Source organism: Strix uralensis, chromosome 15 (assembly GCF_047716275.1).
Source record: "Strix uralensis isolate ZFMK-TIS-50842 chromosome 15, bStrUra1, whole genome shotgun sequence".
Taxonomy (NCBI): Eukaryota; Metazoa; Chordata; class Aves; order Strigiformes; family Strigidae; genus Strix; species Strix uralensis.
In genome coordinates this window covers 17,910,796-17,935,705 of record NC_133986.1, presented here as the reverse complement: position 1 = coordinate 17,935,705, position 24,910 = coordinate 17,910,796, and the positions used below count along the sequence as shown (strand labels likewise).

The window sequence follows — 24,910 nt, the reverse complement described above, 5'->3', positions numbered from 1 at the left end:
AAAGCTGCAAGGGAATGACTGGTAGCCAATGTGTGTGGGGGGTCCTGAATACTTTATTATAACATATTCCACTGCAATCACATGATGAACAATTCACACATCACAGAAATCAAAGAAGGAAGAAAACCAGTTAGGTCATCTTGGCTAATACTCTTGCCAATGCAGGACTGTGTTCTCCTGTATTTTCCTCTGGTGTTAGATTGCCCATTTTTATCTGACTCAAGTGATGATGCATTCCCTAAGATACTTTCACAGTCTAATAGATTTTACTGTTAGGAAATTTTCTGTTGCTCTGTAAACTAAATTTAACTTTGTTTAAATTCAGATCATTACTGTGAGACAAATCTCCAGGAACTTAAGCTAAGTAATTCCCATCGCTGTCCTTGGCAGTTTACACCGTTCAGGTACCTGTAAGTCTAATAATTGTGCTATTAAAGAAACAATGCTACTGCAGAAAATTTTTCACTGGGAGAAAAAACAAACAAACCAAAACCCAAAATACCAGTTAAGTGTTCATCAACCTGGTGTTTTTCCATTTTAACTATGTAAAAGTTCGTGATGAAATTCGACCTTGTGTTTATAACAGCACTCATGGCTCAGCTCTGTAGCCTATGCCATCTATTTGGTTTAAAGGTAACAGTGTACACAGTGACAGAGATACAGAAGACATATGAAGCTGCAGGCAGATGTGATTTGGTGGCTTGGTTTGTGGTTTGGTTTTCTGGGTGGTTTTTTTTTTGGATCACACATTGGACTGTTTAGTTTTGACCCAGATGTTAAAAGGAATTGTAGCCCCTTTACAATAGCCTGGTAACCTAAAAGAGCCCTAAAACTGACTTTGACATATTCCCGGTTTAGGAAGATCTACATAGACTCTGTAGCATCTCTGGCCTGTAGGTACAGAAGAAGTGTAGAAACAAGGGGTAAAACAAACAGTTGCTACTGCTATCAACTCAGTGGGAATCCAGCAGATATCCTTGAACCATCAGCCTTGCCGCCTAGCTGTATCTAGGACACAGGGATACAAGGGCAAAGAGACCAAAGTGCAGTTCCCAAACTGTGTTAGGTTCAACCCCTGGCTGCAGGAGAATGTGAAATGATTCTGTGAGGTCTGACAGATCTCAAAGACACAGATCTAAAGCGATAGACACAAGGATAGGATTCACAGTGCTTGGATTAGCCCCCATGAATGAGTCTTATTTGCCTGTGCAAATTGCATGGACAGACGGCTGGCGCTGGCCTGGTGGCTCAGCTTTTGGAGGTACCCTTTTGCACTGTGTGGCATGACTGTGAGCAGATAAAGGTGTCTGCAGTCGTATTTCCTAGCTGCTTTCTAGGAGAACTCCTCCAAAGTTTTAATACTCTTGAAACCACATCTCTGGCTTACTTTGGCTGTGGATAGTCTTTTTTAAATATATCCCTCTATGCCTAATACAGACCCAGCATTGTGCTTCCCTGGTAGAGAAGGGAGAGGTGATTATTGTGGAGTCAGGAAGAGAGAATTAGGGCCTGATAAGAGCCCCAGAGATGGAAGGCCAATTGGTAGTGTGTCCCTACTGCCTCGCCTCTGATTACTGGTTGAAATGGCTCATCTTAATTAGAAGCTTCCTGGCATCTGTGGATAACCTTCAAGGTTGTACTGCCTCATTTCTATTACCTTTGGCTCTTTAGTCTGTTATAAACAATGTGTCTCATTACAAAATGAAAAGCTTTGTCTTCCAAAATTAGACTTATTAAAAGTTTATGCTCCATATTCTGAAGTGTCTTTGGCTGAACCTTTTCCTTTCCTTTTTGCTATGTGTTTATCCAGTACTTCTTGTGGAATCATTGTGCTTGATTTAGATACTTGACTTCGCAAGAGCTGATTTATACACATGCTTTACATACATTATCTTTAGATGGAAAAAAGTCAGCTCAGAAAGCTTCTTGCAACTGATCCGTAAGTAGAACATTGTGGGATTGCTGGAATGTACTACATCTGAGACACTACAGTTGATTGAGGTGCTCGGTTGTTTCTTTGGGAAGAGTAAGGTTGAATCAGCATTGCAATTAAATATAGTCCATAGAGTGAATAGACTGTGGACCTTGTCTTTTCAAGGTGGCATTTGTTATCGTAGTCCCTGAAAGCACTGCTGTAGTTAACCCTTATATTTATAGCCTTGTAGCTTGACCATAGAAATTTGCCCTCAGCAAGAACTTGGCACACAGACTGCTGTTAACACAGGAGTCTAAGTTATGTGTGTATTATCTTCTCCTTTTTAAATCTAATTCATTTTAATTAGAGATGGGCTTGTGCTGCAGAATTTGGATCCAAATCTTAAACTCTCCTCCTCCAGGTTTAAAGGATGTATAGACTTGACACTTTTGTTTAAATTCAGCTGGCAACAGTTAGGCAGTGTGGTAGTGTCAGATCCTTTTACTATTTTCTAACAAAGAACAACATTTCTGTCAGCCGTGTCCTTTCTTCCATTTAGAATGATGTCTTCAGAAATGCTCAATTTAGTTTTGAGTATTGTATTTTGGAAAAAAAATCAAATGGCTTCTAGGTTTTGTTCTGTTTGGAAGAGAATAAAAAGTTGGAAGGCTGATGTCACAACCTGGTTTGACTTCCTGGAAAAACACTAGTCTGTACTGATCATGTTAATAGCTCCCTAACTCCTGGTCTGGGTAATGGCTTTTAGCTCTGGGTATCTCTGGAAGTGAGGTCAGGCTTTGCAGGAAGATTGCAGAGCCATGGTTTGTGTATGCAGGGAGAAGACACGAAAGGGCAAAGCTCAGTTAGAGTTGAAACCAGCCAGTGTTGTGTCAGACAACAAGAAGGGCTTTTTTAGGTACGTTAATAGCAAGAAGAGGTCTAAGGAAAACATTACACCAATACGTGTTGAAGTTGGTCACCTGACTAATAGGGATGAAGAAAAAGCAGAGGCATTCAATATGTTTTTTGCCTCAGTCTTTAATAATACTGATAGACCTTGGGCTGCTCGGTCCCCTGAGTCAGAGGACCACGAGTGTGGGAACAGTGACTTTCCATTTATGGACACTGAAATTGTAAGGGACCAGCTGCATCAGCTGAATGTTCACAATTCCGTGGGGCCTGATGGAATTCATCCCAAAGAACTGAAGGAGCTGGTGGATGTTACGGCAGGACCCCTCTTGATCATCTACCAAAGGTCTTGGGAGTCCGGGGAGGTCCCTGCTGACTAGAAGCCAGCCAGTGGTATTCCAGTTTACATGAAGGGCATGAGGGAAGACCCAGGAAACTGCAGACCTGTTGGAAACTGTTTCCTCTGTTCCTGGAAAAACTATGGAGAAGATAGTACTGTGTTCTGTTGAAAGGCATTTAAAGAATAATGCAATCATGAGTCACAGACAACGTGGGTTCACAAAGGGAAATTCCTGTTTAACTAATTTGATAACCTCCTATGATAAGATCACCCACCTGGTGGAGGAAGAGGAAGCAATGAATGTAGTTCTTCTGGATTTTAGTGAGGCTTTTGATACTGTCCCTCACAGCACCCTTCTGGACAAATTGTCCAACTGTGGGATGAGTGGGTTCACAGTGTGCTGGGTGAAGAACTGACTGAAGGGCAGAGCTCCAAGGGTTGCAGTGAATGGAGCTCCACCTGTCTGGTGACCACCAGCAGCGTTCCTCAGGGCTCAATTCTAGGGCCAGTGCTGTTCAATATATTTATCAGTGATCTGGATGCAGGAGTTGAATGCACCATTAGCACGTTTGCTGATGACACCAACCTGGGGGGTGCTGTTGACTCTCTTGAGGGACAGGAGGCCTTGCAGAGGGTCTAGATAGATTGGAGCATTGGGCAATGGTCAGTGGCATGAAATGTAACAAGTCCAAATGCCAGATTCTGCACTTAGGACAGAGTAACACCGGGCACAGTGTAACTTGGGAGAGGGTGGCTGGAGAGCAGCCCTGCAGGAAGGGATCTGGGGGTGCTGGTCAGCAGCAGGCTCACTGTGAGCCAGCAGTGTGCCCTGGCAGCCAGGAGGGCGAAGCACATCCTGGGGTGCATCCAACACAGCATGACCAGCTGGTCACAAGAGGTGACTGTCCCGCTGTGTTCAGCATGGTGCAGCCTCACTTGAGTACCATGGGCAGTTCTGGGCCCCACAGTTTAAGAAAGATGTGAAGGTCCTTGAATGTCTCCAGAGGAAGCCAGCAAAGCTGGTGACAGGGCTGGAAGGCATGTCCTGCGAGGAGTGGCTGAGGGCTTTGGGGTTGTCTAGCTTGGAGAAAAGGAGGCTGAGGGACAACCTCCTTGCTCTCTGCAGCTTCCTGAGAAGGGGAGGTGGAGAGGGCGGTACTGGGCTCTTCTCCCTGGGAGCCAGTGATAGGACTCATGGGAATCATTCAGAGCTGTGCCAGGGGAGGTTTAGACTGGACATTAGGCAGCATTTCTTTACCAAGGGGATGGTCAATCACTTCAACAGGCTTCCTAGAGAGGTGATTGATGCCCTAAGCCTGTCAGTGTTTGAGGCATTTGGACAATGCCCTCAGTAATTCACCTTAACTTGTAGTCAGCCCTGAAGTGGTCAGGCAGTTGGACTAGATGATCGTTGTAGGTCCCTTCCAACTGAAATAGTCCTATTCTATTCTCTGTTCTATTCTCTATTCTATTCTATCTCAAGTAAATTCCTAGGAACAAACACTTTTCAAGGGCAGAGGAACGATCCAGCAATCCGTGTCTTAGAAAGCTAGTGCTGCAAGCATCCCCATCAGTTGCACATATCCCTCCCAGGTTTCCCCTGGCTGTTCTGAACTCTGAATTCTACTTACATCTGTCAGAGGTGATGTGTCAGTAAAGCAGGGAAATGCAAGTTTAGCAAGTGTATAGGCTCATGCTTCCTTCTTACACAACCAGGATAAAACCTGGGTGAATTATATATCTGAAAACCATTGAGCTCTTCAGAGCAACCCCTCAAGAGTCCTGGGTGTGAGATGGATTTTTTTAAGCCAAACAAGCTTTTCAAGCCTCCTTTGGCCTGAGTGTTGTCTTGCAATGGTGTAATGACCTGCTTGCCTCAAGAGGATATTCCTCATCTAAATCTCTCATATACCTCTTGTCCGTGTGTTTATGCATGGAATTTCCAGGCTGGAATCTCTTTTATCTTCTGACCACAGAATTTCTCCAAGGTAGTGGCACTGTCACAGTAGCAGTCCTCTTGCTATTTTGAGGGGGTCCCTCAGTGCACTGAGGCTGCTCAGCCCCAGCTTTCCAGGTGTTCCTGAATTCCTGATACAGAATAAATGCTCAAGGCAATGTTAATGGTAACAATTGACTTGGATGTTGAAATACAAAAAGGCTTGGATGAAATCAGACTGAATTTGTAAGCAGACACAAATCTGTCTCCCAGTTTATTACAGCATAATCTAAACTTTTTCTAAGTAGTAGCATTAAGTATATATGAAAGTGCGTGACAGACATTTAGCGAAGCATATACTCATGTTTTTAGCAAGGGAGTAAAAGATATGGTCAGAACATGTCTGCCCTGGAATCAGAAATTAGAAATCCTTATTCACGCTCTGTAAATCAGGGCTGACCTTTGTCACCAGCCCTGGTTCTCAGCTGCATTTTCTACATGTGGATGTGCAGAACTAATAAAGAAACAGTGCTTACACTTTTCCACTATTAGTTGAAAGGTGTCAGTCTCTCCTTTTATTCTCAGTTGGTGCATTTAATGAACTTGTGTTGGTTCCAATCATCAGACTTCCAAATACAGAAGTTTTCAAGTATTAGTCTATCTGAGTGTTGTATACAGGGATTGTGAAGCATATGAATCACAGGATGGTTTGGGTTGGAAGGGCCCTTAAAGATCACCCAGTTCCACCCCCCCTGCCATGGGCAGGGACACCTTCCACTAGCCCAGGTTGCTCACAGCCCCGTCCAACCTGGCCTTGAACCCTTCCAGGGAGGGGGCAGCCACAGCTTCTCTGGGCAACCTGTGCCAGTGTCTCACCACCCTCACAGGGAAGAATTTCTTCCTTATATCTAATCTAAAGTTACCCTCTTTCAATTTAAAACATTACCCCTCATCCTGTCCCTACACTCAGGGAGATAGAGTCCCTCCCCAGCTTTCCTGTAGCCCCTTTCAGTACTGGGAGGCTGCTCTAAGGTCTCCCCAGAGCCTTCTCTTCTCCAGCTGAACACCCCCAACTCTCTCAGCCTGTTCTCACAAGGGAGGTGCTCCAGCCCCCTGATCATCTTCGTGGCCTCCTCTGGACCCGCTCGAGCAGGTCCGTGTCCTTCTGATGTTGGTGCCCCCAGAGCTGGAGCCAGCACTGCGGGGGGGGTCTGGTGAGAGCAGAGTAGAGGGGGAGAATCCCCTCCCTCAAGGGGCCACCCTTGTCTTGATGCAGCCCAGGACACGATTGGCTTTCTGGGCTGCAAGCACACGTTGCTGGCTCACAGTCACATTTTCCATCCCCTAATACCCCCAAGTCCTTCTCCTTGGGGCTGCTCTCAATCCACTCCTCGCCCAGCCTGTATTTGTGCTTGGGATTGCCCTGACCCATGTGCTGGAGGGTGTTACATATGTTACCCATATGAGGGGGGTGTTGCAGATAGTCAGTCCTTTCATCCTTCCCTCCCTGTGGGGAGGACCAGGGTAAGGGTAAAACTTTTTTTTTTTTTTTTAATTTAACATGACTTGTAACCATTAAAAAGAAACTAATTTAACTTTCAGGCTTTGGCAAAAGTTTGTATAGCTTCTTATTTCATTCCCTGTGGTTGTTTTTTCTAGGCAGCCAACTCCAGTGGGATGCATAATATTTAGTACTTCAAAAGCGAGTATGAATATTTATCTTCCCATGCCCCACCTCTTCAGGTATCCTCAGCAGAGCATATGCACCTTCTTTATCTTCTTGGTTTGAATCTCCATCCTCTTGAGAGGAACAATTACATGTTTGTCCATATCTACTCCTTCCTTTAATTCTTTTAAAAAATGCTCTAAATGTTAGCTGGGGTGCAGAGATACTTGCTGATAATGTGATTGGAGAACTGCTTGCATCTGGAGCAGCTGACTAGTCATTGGGTGATAGCCTATTGCTAGATACTTTGTTTTGCCTGTATGGTTTTAAAAATAGGGAAGTATTACAGAAAATATAAAAGGTATGTTTTTTTAGAATATTTTAAAAAAATAATTAAAAAAATAATCTGTGAATGGGAAATTGCAGTATTACTTTTCGTATAAAACTTGTTTATTTGTTTAACCAGTAAATCACCTGCTTAGAAAGTGTCTTGGTTTCATCTTAGGACTTTCAGTTGCTGAAGTATTCAAACCCTGTTTCAGGCAATGGCAAAGTAGTCTGTCTGTTGTAGCACTTCACCTACTGCATCCATCAAGGGTCATTACATTTGCTGAACTGACCAGTAAGTAACTGACACAGTTCTGGAGTTCAACACTGCTTATTTCTCATTAAGGCATCATTATCCCATTGTCCTTCCTTCCCTGTGCACTGACTGCACCGAGTCTAGCTGGTTCAGTATTAGAAGATTAATAATCACAGCTGGAACCTGAAAGGGGTTTCTTTGGCATACTAAGCCATTCTAGAAGTGCTTTATCCATGGAATATGGCAGTGGTGGTCTTAGTCAGGAGGCCAATAATAGCGGTTTAAATCTGGCATAAATCAGCGGTGTGCTTATTCACTAAACCCAGACTGACTTCTCATCCTATGCCTTTCCTGTTCTGCATTCATAAATATCTTCATTTTATAGACTCTTCACTCTGTGCACTAAGTCTCCGTACTCATTCCAGATTACTTTGGAACTGGAGATAGTTTAAAGAAAAAACTTTTCACTTAAATAATTTTAGTGATAAGGTCTGTGTTTAATCTCTTATTCCTGCCTTTGCTTCCTGTCCATGCAAATAGTGTTAGGACTTTGTACAAAACAAAAGAGGACAAAAATTACTAATATCCTGTGCATTGAATATATCTTATATCTTTAATTACTGTATAATTGCTCAATTGCTGTATAAAGGGCAGTCTTCCATAGATGTCCAGCCCAGCTTTTAGGTCATGGCAGTTGGTTGCTGTGGTTATGTGACTGGAATGTTGTACATTTATGTGTTTTGGTGTGGCCAAACACTTCAGAGTGGAGAAATCTGAGGAAATTAAGAGACTGCTTTCCCGTGATTCATGTTAAAGAAGAAAAGATTGCAAGTGCATACAGAGTCAAGTGTCTCCTAAATATTTTGGGTTTGTGTTATCATTTTATTGCTGAAGGGTTTTAGATTAATTTTGCAAAATTAAGTGATCACTTTGATATGAGTGGTTACTCTCAAAGTCACATTCCAAACCTGTTCACTCATGCATAGTACAAGCACAGGGTTTCTTGCCATACGTTCTCTTTCATACATACTCAGTCCATTCATACTAGATATAGCAGGGTGATCGGCACATGACATGAGAAAATACTTTAGCTGCATGTGCCTCTTACACTGGGAATACATCCTATGACCAGCAAAATCAGGACTGAACCAGAGGGACTGCTGAGACTGTGCAGGATGGCACCATGGTGATGGAGCTGCAGTTGTTCCCTGTGTGTGAACCTTTCTCAGAGCTGTTTTGTGTTGGCTCTCCAAAGTATGTGATGTATCACAGAATTTTGGATCACATTAAAATTTCAGGGTGTTGTTGTTTGAGCCCAGAGGACAACTGAGCACCACGCAACTGCTCACTCACCCCTTCCCCCCCAGGAATGGGGAGGAGAAAATAAAGCAAAAGGCTCAGGAATCCAGATAAGGACAGGAAGGAATGACTCATCCATTATGGTCATGGGCAAAAGACAAGCTCATTAGGAGAAGAAAAGGAATATTGATTTAATTCAAACACTTAACAACACCACCACCACTTAACAGACAGTAGGATAGTGAGAAGCATTACCACATCTTAAAAACACCTTCCCACCTCCCCTTCTTCCCAGGCTCAGCTTTGCTCCTGATTTCTCTGCCTTCTCCCCGCCCTGAGCAGTGCAGGGGGCAGGGAATGGGGGTCAGTCCCACTGCTCCTTCCTCATCAGGGAGAGGACTCTTTACACTCTTCCCCTGCTCCAGCGTGGGCTCCCTCTCATGGGAGACAGTCCTCCACAAACTTTCTCCGGTGTGAGTCCTTTCCACAGACTGCAGCTCTTCATGAACTGCTCCAGCGTGGGTCCCTCCCGCATATTGCAGTCCTCCCAGCACTGAACTACAGCAGCAGCAACTTCTTCCCACAGAATCCTGGCCTTCTTCGGGTGCAGTCACCTGCTCTGACATGGGGTCCTCCACAGGCTCCTGTTCGACAGCTGCTCCACTGTGGACCCCCATGAGTGCAGGGGGGCGGCCCTGCCATCTCACCATGGGATACAGGGGAGTCTCTGCACCGGCACATCTTCCCTCCTTCCTCCTCTTTTCTCCTACTGACCTCGGTGTTTGCATAGGTGTCATCCTCGCAACTCCAACTCCTCTTCTCAGGTTCCCCTTCTTAAATACATGATCACAGAGGCACAGCCACTGTTCCTAATTGGCTGGGCCTTAGTGTAGAGGTGGGTCTGACTTGGAGCCAGGGGAGCTTCAAGAAGCTTCTCACACGGGGTCACGGCTGTAGCCCCCTCTCCCTGTACCAAAACCCCCCACCACACACAGACTCAACACACAGGGTCAGGAATATGCATCTCTGAAATACAACCTTGTCAGTGTAGTTTAGTGCCATCTGCGGAGCCGTGAAGATTGCCCCATCATTTGTGTGTGTCTTCACTATCATGTATTATCCAGCCGTCTGTGGGTCAATCCAAAGCACTGATTAAACTTTACTTTCAGGTGATAGAAAATTATCAGAAAACATGTGATTGCTAAATTAGGAGAAACTAAACCCTCCTTGTATCATGTTCACAAAATCCAGGCTGATTCATTCAAAGCTGGGGAAATAATCCAGATTTAAATCAATGTGACCAAAAAATGCATTTGGCCCTATGTGTATAGGCACAGATCAACAGAACCAGTAATACTGTGCTTGCAACACACACTTGTAACATAAAATGATCAGTTGTAAAATGTGTTATTTTTGGAACATGAGGTAGATTAAAGTGGTTAATGGCTTATTATTCTAGCTCTTGCTTCAACAATATGACCAAGAAGGTTAATGACATATTGTTTGCACAGTGCTGTACTCTACTCGTGTCCATAGCTAATATGTATTTTCATGAACATCGCAAGCAGCTTTTCTGCTGTGGCTATAAATCACGTTGTTTCCTTGACATTTTCCGTGTTAATAGTTGAAAGGTGTACAAAAATAACAACCAGTTTGTTCATTGGTTTGAGTTTGTGCATGTCTCCATTGAGCCACCAGTTGTGTTTGAATGGTGTCTAGGTAAGGTTACAGAAGGGACCAAAAATTCCTTAAGCTGTGATCTGTGGGCAACTGATGTTGGTTGGCAAAAGAGCAGAAAAGATTTGTCAATGGTTATGTTGGCTCCTGGGTTACAGGATGTGCTCTGTCGACTTCTCCATTTTGGGTGCTCTGCTTGGGCGAGTAAGTACTTGATTTCACTTGCTGGTGAAGTCAGAGCTCTTAGCCAGCTTCTTTTTTGGTGTACTGCTACTGTTTTGGACACAGATGAAGCTTATCCTCTGTGTAACGGGCATAGCTCTCTTAGAGTCAATAGCTGAGTAAATTTAGGTGAAGATCTGTATTGCTGGCTTTCCTGTCAAACCACTGCCTTCTCACTGTGTATTGTGTGCTCTTGTAGGGTGGTAGTGGAACTCCTGTTAAATGTCTAATCATTTAGTTAAAAATTTTTTTTTAAAAAAATCATCTGTAGAAAAACAAGTAGCTAAAAGAACAAGTAGCTAGCTTAGAAAAAGTGTGACCTTCAACTGCTATTTCACATGTTACTGTCACACGAAGGAATTGGAGCATTTTTGGAGGAAGAGGGCAGACAGGAGAAGAGCAGTTCCAGTGCTCACCAAGAAGAGTTATCTGCATGACAAATTAAATGTGGTAGCAATGAGGAGTTTTGGCCAGGTTTAGTAACAAATGCTAGTTTTGGCATGTCCACAATACCACCATGCTGCATAAAGTGCCTGTATGTTTGAATTCTATACATTTCTGTAAAGGTGATAGTTGAATCAGACTGTGTATACTAAATAATGCAAACAGGGTCCCTATGACCAAAGATGACTGGTCTTGAATTTGTAATAGAGGGATAATGTTAAGGGTTTTTTTGTGTTACCTGTTCTTGTCAGTCATCTTTTTTTAACAGAATGCATGGTGCTCTTTTATTTATGTATTTCGTGCTACCCTGACTATAATAGCATGTATTTCTCTTTAGTTTCAAAATATAATATCAAGTGCATTTGGACTTGTGTGCCTTATACATACATAAATATTTATTAACTGAGTTCAGTCTTCCTGCGCACAAAGAATCAACATTTTTGCATTTGTATAGAGGTAATCCAAAAGCTTAAAACTATATGTAGGGTTAGCCAAAAAAGAGGCACCTGGAGCTGTGGTACATGGAATAGTCCAAAACACAAAAATCCCTTTACAGTGTTTTATTTATCTGATCAACAGAGAGCAGTGTGTAGACAGTGTTCAGTGTCTTATCAACTCATTGTGCTTGAATCTCACTGGATAGCAAAAGCTTGTGTTAAAATAGTTGTCTTTTTTTTCCTTTTAAAGACACCTTTCTTTCTTCACCCCCAGCAGGGAAGTAACGCAAATTCATTACTAGCAATGTTGCCTTAAAGCAATATGTACTAAAATAAATATTAAGAGACTAAATTTTAGTAATTATAACATTATTAATAAATCTTGCTCTTAGAACTTCAGTGTAAAGCATCTTCGTTACCGCAGCATCTGTGCTTTTGTCAGAGCGAGCTGTTCACCAGCTCTCTCTAGTATTATTTTTACTTTTCCTAACACTGAGTGAATGTTGACTTTAAATATTACAGAGAAAAGCAAAAAAAACACACTGAAGATGTGTGACTTTGTTTCCACTGTGAAGGACAGCTTATTCTTAGGCTGTACTTTTTATGTAATTCCTCCAAAATGCTGACAGAGATGTTAGCGAATTTTAAAGCCATTGTGAGCCTGAGTTGGCAGTACAGGGCCTTGGGTTTATATAAGGGAAAGAAGTAATCTGTATTGTATGTTCAGTGTAGCTCCTCCAGATTGTAACTACATCTAGTTTGTGGTGGTTTTACTTTTCAGACAGCTGTTCTTGGTGTACAGCCGAACAGTACAATCTCATGTTCATTACCCGTTTGACAGAGGGGACTTGGGTCAAGCATGTTCGCTCCATTCACTCAGAAGTATTTACAGTTTTGACAATAGCTTGTTTTACCATACCGGAATGTCGTCAATATTCTTTTAGCTGTTGTTTTCTTGAGGGGGTTTATTTGTTATTTATTTGGGGACACAAATTCATGATGGTGACTAGCAAACCAGACTTGAATGGAGTGCCTTTTAGCTGTGTTGCAAGGTTCCTCTGTGTTTTAGTGTCTTGTGTATAACCCCTGTTCCCCATTAAGTGAAAACTGCTAAATCATATTGAATTGAAAGGGAGAAATGGTGACAGTGAACCGTTCACCCATGTTCTATCAAGGTGATTTTTCCTTCTTGCTCATTGGCACTGGATGCATATTAAAAATCCTGGAAGAGACTGTGCAGATGAGCTTTTCTCCCAGTGAAAGCCCCTAAAATTAATTACAATTTATTTTGGTCCTAATAGTCATGAATTTGCATTCAAACAAACAGAAATTACCCTCTGCACTGTTATTTTGCAGAAAAGAGATGCCAACTAGACACTACTGGGAATACTTTTATCCCCAAGGTCTATATTAATCCTTTTGTGCTAAAAGACACATTTCTGAAAAATTTATCATAAACCTGCCATGCTGTTGTCTCATTGTTCCTTTCGTGGTGTGAGCAGTTCTGGGACTTCTGCCAGCATTGTTCCTTCCATTTAAATAGGAAATTTGCTACGAAGGGTCTGGTTCTCGGATGAATAGTGCAGTGCTTGTTCATCAACCTGACTTGGGCGATTCATAACCCAAATGGGCGATGCCATGCAAAGTAGGAGTAGCCAGTATTTGGCCTGTCAGGTTTACTGATGTTATATTTGCAAGTATAATTTTAATTGTATGCGTACATAAGAAGGGGGAAGGGCGGATCATTTTAAATAGGAGTCAGATCTTTGAAATACTGTTTGTGTTGCTTAATAAGTTCTACAAATAATTAGGTAAAAACTGAATGAGTCCAAGGCTTCAATTTATAGCTTTTTTTTAATCAGAAAATGTTACAGCATTAGTTCTGCTGTCCTTGTTTCTGAGACCGAATAACTGAGAAATATTTGTACGTACTGGGAGAGGGTCTTGAATCTCTTAAACTGGCAGTGTGTTCTAAATGTGTGTTGAACACCTCCCTCAGAACTGTGTCCATTCTAGAGAGTTTCATCTATGAAACATTTGTTTCAATTGGTAAGCTAAAAATAGTGTTCCTTCAAAGGAATTTGTGTACAGCAGAAAAAAGTCAGTTTGCAGATTTTTTTTTTTCTTAAGTGCTTTGCAATTTTAGTTAGGGTTTTTCTTATATATACAACTAATGGCTTGAATGCATTACTCGTGTCTGTGGTTTCACTTAAAATACAGTTCTGTTTTAGCTCTGAGTATTCTGGAGAATAGCAAGAATAATTTGATAACGCTATTCCCTTATGAAAGCATTTAAAGTATAGTAAGTGTTTCCATTTCAGGCCTGTGGAGTACTGTCTGGTTAAATTATATGGTGGACTTGAATGCATCATTTATGAGCTTCTTGATCCAAAGTTTGACAGCTATTCTAAAATTATACCAAATTTGAGATTATTTTTTAATATGTGCTAGAATCTATCTGCAACATAGCTGATAAGCTATCTTAAGAAATTGTGATAGCTTTTGTATATAAAAATAAATTATTCCGTTCATTACAGTAACCAAGTTAAAATTATATCAATAAGAATGTTTCTAATAGTAACTAAATCTTATACACATCAACATGAAGCTCAACACAAGTAACAGGGAAAATAATAAGAATTCTTTCAACTTTCAGTTCATGGGGTCATTGAAGGTTTTATGATCAAGGTGCAGTTATCACTTTAGAGACCTAGGATATTTCTGGATCAGGCTACTGTATTCCCTAACATCAAAAGCAGGACACAAAAAAGGTGTGTTGGGAGAGGCAGCACTTCTGTTTGAGCAGTAGCTACATGCATGAGGCTCTAAGCCACTGCATTTCTGCCAACTCTCTTGCAGTAGACCTCCCTCCTTAAGCTAGACCTCCTTCCACTGCAGAGCTCCTGTCCTCCTCTGTCTTGTCCTAGAGGATCTACAAGCCCTGAACTGTACCCTTTCCTTTCATCCCTCTTACCACAAAACTATTTATTCTCTCATTCCTCATCAAATCACCCTGGTCTGCCTCATATCTCTGGACTTTTCCTGTCTCTCTGCCCCACGCTTCTCATGAAAGTTGGTTGTTGTTACCATCACCTGTTGTGTTGTCCCTGTAGCACTGACTTCTAGACCCAGCAATCAAAATACCTGTTGCCACTGGCACCGTGTTCCCTCGTCTGCTGGAGTCCACCCCTGTGCTGGCCATCAGTGCAGTTCCCAGAGCTTGCTCTTTATTTCTGACTAGGATTCCAGAAGCCCGGAAAGGAGCTGCCTTTGCTGAAATCTGTGGACATACAGTAGCACTACTCCTGATAGAGGTGGAGGATCTGACTTGGGAAGAGTGGGATCCTTCAGGGAAACTAGAGCATCTTTTACCCTGTGTGGACCTCTTAACAAAAATAATTTCCTCTCAATTTCTCTGTTTCTTATTAGATCCTAATATGGATAATATATATGGGTCGGTTTTTTGTTGAAAGTGGCTGATTTAAAGTTATTGTATAATGAAGAAATATAAAAAGGACATCACTTCACTACCTGTCGAATGATTTGATTTCTAAATGAATATGTATACTGTCAATATTACAAACTCATCCAGGAACGTAAAAGACAAGGGTTGTTTCTTTGCTTCTGTGTTATTGCTGGTGATAAATAAGAAATTATAACTAGGACCTTATTTTGATGCACCACAATACAGTTCCAGACAGCCTGCAATAAAGTGAATATAAGTTATGATCAATAAAACCTATCACAGTAATAATTATTACTGTAAGCTTGTAATATTTGTTAAGTTACAGAATCAGCAGAAGGTCTTATCATCTCTTTAAGGGATATAAGAGTATGGCCCCATTGTAACTGCCCTCTGTGTGTTGGTTTTGGAGTCAGTATTTTGTTCTTGGTTTTGTCCAGCTTTCTTCCAAATTCTTTAATTAGTGGGCATCACTTCCTGGTAAGGCTACAGGAAAAGCTCAGGTCATGCTTAGGCCACTGCCGAATCTATGAGCTAGTGTCCTCCAAGAAAAACATTGTAAATCGTATTTTGAAAAGGAAATGTTATTAGACACACAGTTAATTGAATTGGATTAGCTATGCATCAGCTCTTCAGTCTGAAAGATTCACTTTCCTGCATTTCTTCTGGATAGAGATAAACCAGAGTGGTTGATTGAATTCAGTCTTCCATAAAGAGTGATGTATCTTTGTATCAGCAGTAGCGAGGTAAGACATTGTGTCTGAAACTGGCAATGCTGATTTTGGTAGGCTTACCTGCGTTTTACTTCAGAGGTTATCCGCTTTCATCAGCAATTGTCAAGTTCTTAACACGGCTGGAAGCATAACTGAAATCCCAGTTAGTTGTTGCCCTTAGCATTATTCACCCAGCTGCGTAACTCCCATGGGTGTTGGCAGAAGCTGAAGATACTCCGCTGGATGTAGGCAGCATCTGCAAGTTCGGATACAGCAGCCCTGGTTCAACAAAGCTTAAGGAGATTCTTAAATCCTGATTCAACAAAGCTTAAGGATGTTCTTAAATCATGTTGAAGGAGAGACTGTAGCATTTAAATTAAGTGCAAGCTTAAATACTTTTGTGAAAGTGGAAGGGTCTAGGAAAAATGTATAGTAGGTCAGCTACAGTAGGATGTTACAGGATGCTCTTAAGTACAAGACACTAGTTTCAAGCACTTCCAAGTTGTGCTCATAAGCTAGGAGTTCTGCCATTAGTAAAACAATAAATAATTTTCAAGGGACTGTAAATTGGGTAGGAAGCATTTGATTTATCTTAAGAACAAAATACAATGCAGTAAGTCCTATGCTTAAAAATAAATATTTATGTAGTGTAAATAATTTCTTGACACACAAATCACTTGCTATTGTGTTATGTGTTTCTTTCACTTTATAATTTAGGATAAACCAATTTCCCTGTTAGATATTGTGTATTAGCTATTGGCTTTTTTAATTGTTCTAAAATTTAAGTCACTTTTAATGATCTGCTTAAGATAAACAGCTTGGCCTCTTTGTTATTGTCGTGGTTTAAACCTGCCTGGGAGCCAAACACCACACAGCCGCTTGCTCACCCTTCCCTGCCCAGGGGATGGGGGGGTAAGTTGGAGGGGTAAAGAGACTCATAGGTTGAGATAAAAACAATTTAAGTATTGAAATAAAATAATAGTAATAGTAGAAAATACAAATGAGTAATGCACAATGTGATTGCTCACCACCCACTGACAGATGTCCAGCCCGTTCCCAGCTAGTGATCCCAGAGAAGAGAAGATCCTGAAATCTCAATCCCAGCAGTGAGAGGGCTTCCCAGCCAACCTCCTCTATACACTGAGTGTAACGTTGTAGGATATGGAATAGTCCCTTGGCCAATCTGAGTCCAATACTCTGGCTGTGCTCCCTCCCAGCTTCTTGTGCACCTGCACATGGGCAGGGCACGAGAGGTTGAAAAGTCTTTGATTTCTTAGCACCAACTGAAAATACCAAATCCCATACTGAATCCAGAACACAGCACTATTCTAGCTAGTAAGAAGAAAAATTAGCTCTATCCCAGCAGAAACTAGGACAGTATCCACCCCTTATTCCATATCATTTAGGTTATGGCCAGGTTCCATTTTTGATGTATACACACAGATGTCATTCCCATAGTCTGTGGGCCATCCCTCCAAAATACGTAGTGAGTTCATTTAGTCCATAGCTTTGAGTTCCATCTGTCATGACAGTCTATCAGGGCAGGAGGGATGGTGCAGAGGTGGCTCAGTCGGTAGAGCGGGCGACCTTGGGCGCAGCAGGAGGATGGCGTGCAGTCTCTACTGCGTTTGCAGCTCGTAGCTGACCTATCTGGCGTGGTCCATGTTCACAGTCTGCAAGCTGAAGGCCTCGATCTCGAGGAAGTTGCTGGGCACCAGTTGTTGAAAGTAGTCTTGACTTCTTCAAAGTTCATTTTCCATTAACCTGGGTGATTCTTAATATAATAATATATATGAACCAAAGTGATGATGATATGCAATGACAGCGTTATTTAGCAGTTATGCAGCCAGCCGTATTTCCAGATCAGTAGCACATATTTTGATCATTGAATGATTGTATGAAAACACTTGGAGGGTTTAACATTCTGGGGGATCCCTGTGAAATTAACTACAGAAATTAAAACACATTTTTCTGACACACTGCCTATTCAGAAAGAAAAAGCTTTTAGAGTAAATAAATGTAGATTTGTTTAACCCCTATTTCCCAGCTTCTTGCTAAACAATTCAATAGAAAAAAAGTATTATTTTTATCTTTAAATTTGTTGAAGTCGTCATTCTATTTAGAGTTAGACAAGCCTGAGGGCTAAAGTTACATGAATTTGGTCAAACTGACCCTGAATTCTTGACTGTAAACACCATAAATCTTCCCTGCAATAATTAGTTTCACATTGTAAAGGCCATGCTGTGAAGGGTAATCCCTCATGCAACAAGTTAAGTTTCTAATTTGTTTTCCATAGCACAATGAAATCCAAAAGCTTTCACCATGTTTCTAGTGAGTCATTTATCAGCTTCATAATAAAGCATAGAAGGGACATTGCAGATCATCTGCAACAGAAACTCAAGTTGTGTTATAGCAAGAGTAGGCAACCGTGCCCTAGGGCTACAGTGTTTAGTGTGGTTTTTTGGGGTTTTTTTTTTTTTTGCTTTAATCATTCACCTTGTTTTATAAAATTTTAAACTTAAAAATCTATCCAAAAAGTAATCAAAGTCTGTAAATTGAGCCCAGAGATTGAGTTTCTCTATTAATTTTCACATAGAGAGTATATCAAACAGAGCTCAGTAACATGCCAGCCTTGTACTTCTCCATTGAAATACAACTTTGCAGTGTTGCAGAAGGCTTTACCAATACAGGGAAACATCGACAGCGTGACTCAGCTAGTACAGAGGGTGCTGTCTTTCATTCTATCATGTCATTTTTCAGAATTGGTCTGTTACAGTTTTTCTGAGTCTAGAGTATAGAGTTTTCCATATCTATGCTTTACAGAGTAATAAAATATTTAGCATAATTCCTCTTCAAGTAGGTTTCAGTAATTGGTTTGACAGCAGTAGCATATATCTCTAGAGTAGACATTTGAACTGCAGCTTTTAAATCACTGCTAAACTCAGTAATGTTCTTTATCCCATCTTGATTCCAGTGAGACTGTTTTTAGTTTTTTCCAGTATTTCAGGTTCATCTGGGGTTTGGGTTTTCTTGGGGGGGTGGTGGTGTAAAAAACACTTTTTTGTGTTTTGTTTCTTTTTTAAGAAAGTTGATTTGAGGGGGAAATGTATGAGATATTTTTGACTCAAGTGAGTGTCACTCTAAACATCATTTTGCTTCTATGGTGAAGAAAGTCATTTCAGCCAAGTAGCTAAAAGAAGTCAGCAAAAGACAGCGTTAGTCATGACATACCTTTTTTAGGACAATTTGCTTAGCTCAAAAAATATCTGCCTTTCTGCTTCAGCACATGTGAATCAAGAATTCCACACCCCAGTCCTTTTCTGTCACCCTTGGAGTTTAGCTTGACGTACGACAGCGTGTCAAAAACATGTACAGGAGAATCCTGTGAATGCCAGGAGCACAACTGTGTAGATCATCTTTACAGTGAATGGTGACTTGCTCTATTCTGAGTTTCATTCAGGCACAGGGCTCATCTCTAAACATGCACCTCTGTACCAGATGCTCTGCTAAAAAATATACTGTCCTGACTTAATACGTGTTAGGGATTATTAAAGCACTAAATGGGTTATTAAAGGTTATGCTTCACCTGGTTCCTCCCTTCCCTGCAATTTTCAAAGAAACTGTGTGACTAAAACCTGTATCATGAAACAGTAAAAGGGAAAAAATAAGCAAACAAAAAGAGAAACAGCCAAGTTGGACAAGGTGAAGTATCCAGAGACAGTATACTTGACAAATGCTTTGTGGATTTTAGCGGAGAATCTGGGAGCAGGCTGTTCTCTAGTGTAGCAGACCTTCCTTTGATGGCATTCTAGCTCAAGAGCTTTGTTTCTTGCTCAGGTGGCTTGTCTGAGAAAAGAGATTCTGCCTAACAGTAACCTGATGTCAGTGACCATTATTTTCTTAACAGTTGTCTTTTCAAAATAGATGTAAATCTATAGAAATGGTGCTGTCTGGTGAGGCACAGTGTTGAGGAAGTTGTTGGGCTCATGAGTTGGAGCTGAAGGGGCCATATATTTGTATATTTGTGATACACAGAGGCTGTTGTAGTCTCAGTGGCTACATGGGGGGATGTAGAAGGGCTGGGGTCCAGTGCAAAAGCTCCTTTAGGACTGAACACTGATGATTAGCAGTTTGATTTATGCACCAATTTCAGTGCTTTTGAGAATCAGGACTTAATTAGTAGGACAGCTGCTTAATGACGTTTATCATCAACATTCAGTGTATACTGAATCCAGAGCACATACTCTTGTTGTTTTGCAGGTCTCATCACTGAGCACCGTCCATGTATTATCAGCTTTATCTTGCATTAATATGGTGACTCTAGCAGGAAGAGTTCTTTCAAAAATAACAAAGTGTATCAATAACAAATCCAGACTTAAAATTCAAGATCTTTTAAAGTCCATTTAAGACTTCCCCCAAATTACACTTTCTTACTGCAACTGTTGAACATCTACAAGTCCTGCTGACTTCCACTGGAGGTCTGTAGTAGATCCCAGGTGTCTCCATTTGTGCATCTGCAATTAAGGGCTATAAACCAAAAATTGTGTTAAAATGTTGTGTTCAGTGCTGCAGAGGTAAAGAGGGAATTGAGTTTTCTTGGATTAATATATACCCTTGCCTCAAGGATAAGGCTTTCCCTTCCTCAGTAATTCCCTGCCTCATTCAGTAGATAATACTGAATAAGCCTTGTGAGTTCATGCACGGTCAAGGATTGTTCATCCCTATGTCCTTCCTGCTGCAAGTATTATGTAGGGTGGACCAGTATAGCTGTTAAGTGTTGAACCCCTAATATCTGGGGTAATATGAGCTAAACGATTCTGGTTAACTCACAGCAGGCAGTGCTCTACAGTTATTTGACTATACAGTGATCTTATTTCTAGTGATGTTTATCAGCTTATTGTGAGTATAGGCCCTGCTGAACATTAGGCTGTTTCTTTCAAGCTTCTCTGATGTCTCTACAGTCTTCGTAACAGCATCAGATAGGCTTATTAGCTTAGGTACAGCACTATGACTCTCAACCTTTTACGAGCTGTAACCCACACCGACTTGTCATCTCCCATTCATCCTTGTGTTCCATGAGGACTCAGTGCTCAGGCTGCACCTTCAAATTCCTTCCTCAGTGGTCAGAAAGCCTAGAGATGTTGTCCCTTAGTATCTGTATATATGTTCTTCAGAAGCTTTGAAATTTGGGGATGTATTATTTGAAAAAGTACTGAAATCATTATGAAATATACATTCCATATTGAAAAAGCCCTGAAGAATATAATCCCATTGTCTTAGTCTGAGGTCTAGACTTCTCAGTACGAAGGTCTCTTTAGAAGCTTGGTCAGGACTTTCCAGGAAATAATATTCCTTTTCCTCCTGGCAATGATGATGATCCCCTACTGTTCACAGAATGTCATTTAAATTACTTAGAGGCTTTTGGCTTGCTTGTGGATGACTCTTGATGAAGATTGGCTTCAGCTAGAGATTTGGGAAAATTTTCACAGGAAAGTTCAATCATTAGAACTAGTCAGCAATTTGTTGTGAATTTGTGAGAGGTGAGAGTTGTCAAAAAAGAAATCTGGCTCATCTTCAAAAAAGCTTTTACAACACAGTCTGTTTTGATCTGTGGCTGAACTCAAAAAAATTGAGGAAAAAAAAAAGATCTGAGATAGTTAAAATGTCCCTGTTGACATTTTTTTTAAATAAAAAGATCTTTCATTTTCAGGCAACACTTTGTAATGAAGTACAAGCTAACCTATCTTGGAATTTGAAAACCAACTTTTAAAGTGCTTTGATTGACCAAAACTGGAGCATTGTTACATTTTTATTTGAAAATTCTTTTTTGATTTTTTTTTTTTTCCTTCCCCGGTCTTCCGGGATGGGAACAATTTCTGAAATCATATATGTTTTCACAGAACAAAAAGACTCTCTCTCACTCAGCTCTCGAATCTGTTTGCTAGCTGAGGATCTGCCCCGTACACTTCTGTGAGCCCCTTGAAGTGTTAACCTGATATTCTGTTGAAGTGTGGGTTGGCGGTATCACTTTCAAAGGAAGCAGAGATGTGGGGTCACATTCTGATGTCCATGCTCACGCTGAAGTAGAGCCTTGTGCTGCCTAGAAGTCACGCTGATTTCACAGAAACTATTCCTGAAAGAAAGTCTTCATCAGCATAAAGAGATAGCAAAATTTTTACAAATCCTTACATACAAATGGTACTTACCATATGTTTGGACAAGGTGCAGGAGTAGTCACTGATACTACGCTGCTTTATTTTAAGGATCAAAAGCTGCAAGAAAATGTATTCTCTCTCTCCACTCCCTGCTCAGCTGCACATGCTTTTTTTTTTTTTTTTTTTTTAATGTTGTTACTTTGGTAAGAGAACATATGTTGCATTTGAAAGGTTTAGTTTATGTGGCATTTAACATTATATTGACTTTCAAATCATTGCAAACAGGGGCTTATCTTCTGGCTTCAACGGCAAATACGTATTCTGACACGTTAGCGGATGTTTTAAAAAAATTCTGATTTGCAGGGGATCTGTTTCAGCTGTGTTTTTACTCTAGTCCTTTAGGGAGTAGTCCTCTTCTGAACAGAGGACAGTGGGCCAAGTGAAGGCTTAGAACTGGTAGTTTTGTGTATGTTTTACATGCCACTGACTCACAAAACCTTGCTAAAATTCAGCAGGCTTGTCATTTAAGGAAAGCTGGTATAACTGAACTTGGGAAATTTTACGATAACTTTTTGGATATTGAGCTTTTTATGCATTGATATATTTTGGGTTCTTAAAATCAGATGGACTGTGATTTGCTAAAATCTTGCTCAAAGCCCGTCTTTATAGTATGACTTAGTTCACCTTATGCTATGAATGTAATATTTTTTGGAAGTATAGCTGGAAAAATTGAATATACTGTTGTACGTCAGCTGTTTATAATCAAAGAAATATGTTTAAAAGAGTTCGAGGACCTTTATAAACTATGCATGCATATTACTTTTGGAATTGCTTTATTACATTCAGTTATGGCTGCCATTGCTTTGGGTAACTATTCAAATCCATTGTTATGAATTAATTACAACCATAATATAGCCTTTTGATATGTTTAACTTCATTTACATCAGCTAATCAAAGGCGCATGCATGTTATCCTGCCACAGAACATGGAATAATTAATTTTTAATGTTCTGTTTATTTCTCTAGTGCATTTTTTTTTTCTAAAAATAGAATGCAAACTGTTTAAAAACTGAAGAGATTTGATTGGACATCAAATGTATTTGTGTGCTCTTTGCAGCAAGAACAACTAGTGAAATATTTGAAATAAATTGGCAGGGAAGTGGACTTCTGGTCCATGCACTTTAACTCCCTCGGGAGTGTGCTGTTCATTTGTTAATACACACAACACATCATTTGTATGGGAGATGCCAATTCCTGCTGTGTTTCTCTGTTTTTCTTTCATTTGCATGCAAACATGCAGCACTTGAGTTCTACAAATTTAACTGCTGTGATCCATGGGAAAATTTGCTGCATTTGCATGCATAAATATGCAGGGTTTCTAACAGGAAAAATTCATATTTAAATCTCTCTGTGTGTGTGTACATCTGTATGTACTCAGCTAACGTAAATATGTACATGAAAAAAAAAAAGCCAGGATGGATGTAACATGCATTTCTTGCATATCTGATGCTTAGCTCTGTGCTAAGTGTGCTCTGTGGGGATAGAAAGCTCGTTTGAAAACATTCTCAAACAGTTAACATTGCTGCTGCTATTTTTATCCAAAACTCTACTGCATTTATTTTTTTGGGCTGTTTTTCTAACAGGGCAGTAATCAGTCCCGTGTGGTTTATACAATGAACTGAACTGTACGCACCTCTTGCCCGTTTGTCAGCCAGAAATAGGAGAGCTGTGTTTGTAGGTGTTAGGACTAAACCTGAAGAATATACAGAGAAAATCAACCAGTAGCCATGTTCTTTTAATAATAGCTAGAAAAAGCAACCAAAACTGAAGAGGCTTGCAGAGTGAACTGCTATTAAAAGCACAAATGGATATCAGCTAGCCATGAATGAACTGAGGCTGGAAAAGGGAGAAAAAATCTGCCTACAGGAAAGTGAGGTTCTGGAGTTTCCCTCCAACAGGAATTTGAACAGCAGGAAACAAACTCTTGAATCAATTGATGGAGGGGTTCTGTGATGTGGTTGCTGAAACCATAGAAATGCAGGTGGTCCTTCCCTCTGGTGGGTGCTTTATCAGATTGAGGGACACTGTACCCTGTGTATCACCTATGCTTCCCCAAAAGGTTCAAATGGAAGTAGAAATCAAGATGAGCCTTCCTGTTGGTAACATATGGTGGGATTAGCATTTCTTAAAGTAACAAAGATGGGAACAAAATGTTTAAAGGAATAATTTCTACTCTTTTTAAATGTATGCATCCTTCTTATAGAAGGCTTACCATCCCCTCACCCAATTGCAGGCTTAGCTCCAGCCACCACAGCAGAAAGCTAAAGGTCTGCTCCCATCCTCTGAACATCTCTCTCTGTCCTCACCTTCCTCACCCCACAGTTCTTTTTTAAAATGGCAATTGTTGCTTTCTCTTCCAGTGCAAAGCATACCAAATCCAAAGCCATATCTGATTCCTGCTATTAATCCCGTTGTATTGCTATTAATCCCAGCATTGAGACTGACATAAACTAATGACTACAGAGTAGCTCCAGGCCTATCATATCATTTAAAAATCAAGTCAGGTATGAGACAAATGGATATAAACATAATAGTTTGAGTGTAAGACCCCCAATTTAAGTTTTTATGTCAGAATAGTATTTTAAAGGCATCAAAACTATTTTTTTTAAGTAATTTAATTCCAAAATTTTCTATTCTGGATCACTTTGTGGTGAGTTTTTTCCTAGGTAACTTTTATTTGTTTATATTCTTTCTTTTCTCCAGTTTTATTATTGGGTTATGAAATGGTGGTATTTCTTTGTTCTTAGCTATTTATCCCAAATATTATGTTTTGTCATCTATGCAACAAGTTCAGATGATGTATATAAACAAGTCGGTCAGTTTAAGCTTTAAAAAGGAAAAAGAACAACATATGAAAGCAAAATACATTTCCCTTCAGCAGTGTCCCAGTGAATGCTGGTGTACCACCCAGGCTTAAAGAACTGCCTTGCTTATGAAAGCAAAGGCAACACAGAATCAGACAATGGTTCAATTTCATGCCTCATTTCAGACATCGTTAAACATATTTGGTTTCACCTCATCTTCATCATGATCCCAAAAAGAGACAGGAGCCCTGATTAATGTATATTGCAGCAAAAGAGGAAGAGGGGAAA

The 24,910-nt window shown here is 40.6% G+C and overlaps 1 protein-coding gene across 6 annotated transcripts in view; it reads left to right on the top strand.

Annotated features, from left to right (window-relative positions):
- Positions 1–24,910, top strand: part of KCNQ1 (potassium voltage-gated channel subfamily Q member 1) — a 363,861-nt gene that overhangs the window by 146,619 nt on the left and 192,332 nt on the right. The window lies entirely within an intron of this gene.